This window comes from Rutidosis leptorrhynchoides, chromosome 2, assembly GCF_046630445.1.
Source record: "Rutidosis leptorrhynchoides isolate AG116_Rl617_1_P2 chromosome 2, CSIRO_AGI_Rlap_v1, whole genome shotgun sequence".
Lineage (NCBI taxonomy): Eukaryota > Viridiplantae > Streptophyta > Magnoliopsida > Asterales > Asteraceae > Rutidosis > Rutidosis leptorrhynchoides.
Window position 1 is genome coordinate 212,158,559 of NC_092334.1, and position 5,672 is coordinate 212,164,230.

A 5,672-nucleotide genomic window follows, 5' to 3' on the forward strand; every position below is an offset into this window, starting at 1 on the left:
GACCACTTTGATTCTCCACAAATGCTTTAAACTTCTTGAACATTCCAAAAGTTTTCGACTTCTCTTTTAGAAAATAGACCCATGTCTTTCGACTAAAATCATCAATGAATAGAAGAAAATATCTATTTTTACCCAAAGACGGTGGGCTTATGGGTCCACACACATCCGTGTGAATAAGCTCTAGAGGTTTCTTTGCTCTACTAGAAGCTTCTGTTGGAAAACTGTTTCGAAAGTGCTTTCCTAGCAGGCATCCTTCACATATTTGATCCGGATGATTAATTGGAGGCAAACCCTTCACCATTCCTTTACTTGATAATAATTTTAAGCCTCCAAAATTTAAGTGCCCGTATCTCATGTGCCAAAGCCAAGAATTATCTTTGAAACATGCTTTTAAACATCTTGGAATGTCATGTTGAATATTTAGCAAGAACATCTTATTCGTTGACATTGGCACCTTAGCAATCAAACCTCCTTTTTGATCTCTCAGATAAAGACTACGATTTATCATGTGAATATCATAGCCTTTCTCTAAGAGTTGTCCAATACTCAGTATATTTGTCTTCATATTGGGCACATAATACACGTTAGAGATAAATTGATGCCTTCCATTTTTCAAGCGGATGAGGATCTTACCTTTGCCTTTAACCGGGACTTTTGAGGAATCTCCGAAGGTGATATTTCCACTAATTACCTCGTCTAACTCCACAAACATATTTTTGTCACCGCACATATGGTTGCTTGCACCCGTGTCGAGATACCACAAATTTTATTCTCCGTTATCTTCACCTTTGCATGCTAGTAACAAAGTGTTTTTCACGGCTTCGGTATCTTCTTGCACTAAATTTGCTCTTTCTTGCACGTAATTGTTTGACTTCTCGCATTCCGAAGCATAGTGGCCAAATTTATGACAAATATAGCATTTGGTTTGAGAATTGTCATACCTTGGCCTTCTACTTGTGTAGCCTCTCCCGCGACCTCTTGTCGGGTGAAAATTTTGACTTCTTTCTTCATTTCTATAAGAACTATAACCTCCACATTTGATATATCCTTGTCCTCGTCCTCGGCCACGTACTTGACCACGACCTCGTTGACTCGTTTGACGTGTCTTTTCACTGCTCTCTTCCTTTAAAGAGAGTTTTGCTTGTAAAGCTTACTCCAAAGGCTCCTTATTTTTTTTATTAAACCTCTGTTCATGGGCTTGTGGTGAACCCATGAGTTCATCGATAGTCATTGATTCTAGATCTTTAGATTCTTCAATGGCTACGACTATATAGTCGAATTTTGAATCTAATGATCTAAGAATTTTCTCAATGACTCTTACACCACTTAAAGTTTCACCATTCCTCTTTAATTGATTGACAACCGCCAAGACTCTTGTAAAATAATCAGAGAATTATTCTGAGTCTTTCTTATTTAAGGATTCGAACTCACTTCGTAGTGTTTGTAGTCGAACCTTTTTCACCTTATCAACTCCCTTGTGAGAATTCTCCAAGATCTCTCATGCTTTCTTGGCGGTGGTTGCACTTGCAATTTTCTCAAACGCTCCATCATCTGCACTTTGTTGGATGATGGAAAGAGCCTTTTGATCGTTCGTCTTCATTAATTTTTTTCTCCTTACTGGGAGGACCTTTTTCTACAGGTTCCTCATAGCCTTCCTCCACAATCTCCCATAAGTCTTGTCCACCTAGGAAGGTCTTCATTTGGATGCTCCATCGATTATAATTATCCTTTGTGAGGCGAGGAAACGTGATGACATTGTTGGCCTTCATCTTGTCGAACCAAGCTCTTGATACCAATTTGTTAGAAATAGGAAGTTATGTATTATTTGTGGAAGAGAGGATTGATGATTTAGATGTTTGATTGATCTTGAAGGCTTTGTTTATTACTTGATTTGCTTAATTACAAATGAGAGGTGAATCCCTCTATTTATACTACACAATGGAGTAGTCTAGAATACTTTATTATCTACTAATATCTAGATATTTCCTAAGTATTTTCGAGACGTAGATATTTTATATGATTATTCTACACACTTACTACATATTAGTTGAAATTTCTAGATAATGGACTATAATCTTGATATAATACATTTGTATACTTGCAAGCCCAAATCCAAACACATGGCCCAAAATCAAGTTTAGCTTCCAACAAAGGAGTGTATGTGGTTGTGTTATAATATATCTCATATGTTATATATATATATATATATATATATATATATATATATATATATATATATATATATATATATATATATATATATATATATATATATATATATATATATATATATATATATAGGTGTTGATTGAAAGAAAGAAAAAAAATGACTCTATCAATTAGAATCACGGGTTAAATAATTCTCCAAGTGGTGTTGTGTTGATTTGTCGAGGAAGTCAAAGGTGGTTACCTGATTCATCCAATTATTTGGATATATGAATGTATATAATCAAATGGATCAAGTTAGTGGTAACACAGTATGGCTGTATGAATTCATGGAGAATTTAATAATATAATACTAAAATATCCTAACAAACAAACATAGCACACAGTAACCAATAGTAATTTCACGTTTAAGCAGCCACAATATTTGTAATTACTCCACCGACAGTTTTCCACGAAATGCTATATCGTGTCCATTGCTAAACAATTAACGTATAAAAGTGTTCCTAAAAATCCTAAATTTTTAGATTAAATATATTTAATTATTTCAATCATTAACTGTTTGAAACCTGATCAAAAAGGTGCACTAATTATTTATTTTCTGTTCCAAATAATATGTACGGTGTACAAAAATTTAATCTAAAAAGGTAAAAATATTTTTATCAAACCTAAAATCTTCGTAATCAATTTACAGTTCAATTCTTATTTTAAAACTTCATAAACTCGTATTAGATCTATATGAACACTAGCGAAAAGCCAACCGAGTGTTACTGACGTTTACTAATTAGGCCCGAAATCACAAAACATATATTTATATATATATATATATATATATATATATATATATATATATATATATATATATATATATATATATATATTTAAAAATCTTCTTTGCTCGTTCCTAGGTCTTTTAATAGCATTCAAGGTTAAACATGACTCCTAGAGAGTGACCAAAATACGAAGTTCTCTTTTCGTTCTCTTCTTTTTATTTTTATTTTGACTTGGTTGGTAGGGTCAGGGCCTTTCTCGCTGGGCGAGCCGATTCTAAAGTCCTTTCCTATATATATATATATATATATATATATATATATATATATATATATATATATATATATATATATATATATATATATATATATGTTTTAAATAATAATTATCATAATATCATATATTTTTATTTTATTTTACATAATTAATTTTAATAACAACGACATATAATATTTAAAGTTATATTTCCAAATTATTATATATATATATATATATATATATATATATATATATATATATATATATATATATATATATATATATATATATATATATATATATATATATGTATATATATATATATATACACACACACACACACACAAATCTATTTACAATTATCTATTCGTGAATCATCGGAATTGGTCGAAGGTCAATTGAATATATGAAATAGTTCAAAATTATTGAGACTCAACCTAACAGACTTTACTTATCGTGTCAAAAATATTAAATCGTATCGAGAGTTTGATTTAAAATTAGTCGAAATTTTCCGGGTCGTCACAGCAACATACAGATTAATTAAGCCAACATGGTAATATCAAAACGCATCTTTAAACATTAATGATAACAATACATGTTTAAATAATAAAACAAGCATTTCGGATAAAAGCCTGAAAAAGGCCGAAGAGATCTGCCCAAGATCGCAGTGAGTCGCCGGTAAGCTAGCTACTATTAAAAACTAACTAATAATATTGAAAACTAAATTGAAGTAGAAAATTGAGTGTGTGTTGAAAATGAGCCCAAATGACCCTATTTATAGAAAATTTTTGGCTGGAAACGGCTGGCAAGCCGGCGCCAGTGCCCGTTGTGGATGCCCGTTTTTGGGTGAGCCGGTGCTGGTTGCCAGTGTGCTGCCAGTTTCCTGGTTGATCTGGCAAGCCGTCCCAGATGGCAAGCCGGCCTGGCAGGCCGTTCTGGTGTTGGTTTGCTGTTTTGCTTGGATCGTCTTGCTTGTTCTCGGGATCGTAACTTGGTTTTTGGGGGTCGCAACTTGTCTTTCACCTTTTTTGCTCTAGAATCTTCGTTTTAGCTCCGTTTTACTTGATTCTTTTTGCATCACCTTTGTAATTACTTAATCTACACAATTAACCGACAAAACGATTATTTTGGCGATCAAGTTTGGAACTTTATTGATTTAGGACTTAATATTGGGGGTAAAAACGTGACTTTTTGACCGATATCAGAGACATGCAAGAAAGCAGCGGAGCAAATGAAGCCCAAAAACTAAGAAGATGTATCGATATTATCAACCTAAAGTCGCAAATCTGAAATAGCAATTCGAAAATCCACCACAAGACAATGGCAATGACGCGAACTATTATTATTATTATTATTATTACTATAACACGGTACGTGCATTCATTCTATTAGATAAATTCATAACAGAAATTACGCTAATATAAGTTCCATATACATCAAGTTATGCTACCTCCTAAACTCTGCTTTAACTTTCTGATTATACAAATTACATACTAAAAGTGCATTATTGCAGAGTCGCCCATTCACATGTGAAGCAATCATCGAAAACATTGTGGCCAACATAGAATGGTTTTGCTACGGATGTCCCACATGCAAGAGACAACTAAGCGGAACGCCACTACATCTACAATGTCTAGACAACTACACGAAAGACGAATACATCATAAGGTAAAACACAATGTTAGCACAATAAGTTTTCAGTTTTTATATAGAAAAAAAAAAATACGAATACAAACTACCCTTCAAACACAGCTACAAATTTAAGGCAACCTTCACAGACAACACTGCATCAGCAACTCTTACATTCTATTCAAAAGAAATACTACGAGCCATCAAAAAACTTGAAGAAATAACATACAAAATTGCAATCTAAAGGTGAGCAAAACACACAAAGACTTCAACTTTATTAAATATTGTTAGTTGTTTTTGAAGTAACATTTATATGATTATAAGCTGTTAGAAAACACATACTATTAAATGGTTTCTATTGCCTGCTAAGGTTATGTAGAATTTATGAAATTATGGCATATCTTTGTTGTACCGAAGTCCTAGGCATTCATAATTGCATGTGAAACCCAACAAGCAACAATAATCGCACCACCAAAACCAATAACACCGAACAAGGAACAATCGACAGGTAAACAAACACTATCGTTAGTTGTTTTAGAAGTAACAGTTATATAATTATAAATTGTTAGAAACCACATGCTTTTAAATGTTTTACACAAATATTGCAAAGTTGTGATCATTTTGAAGGAAAATTCTTGGGTCTAATTGGTTATATTTTAGCATATCTATGTTTTAACACAGTCCAAACATTTAAAACTGCAAGTGAAACTCAACTGGGCACCAATAACCGCAACACCAATACCAACAATACCGGACAAGGAAGAAGCACAAACAAGCAACAACGCTACAAAACGAGTACTATTCTCGGAAGACGAAAGCAAAGAATGCTAATGTAACCACTACTTCATCTA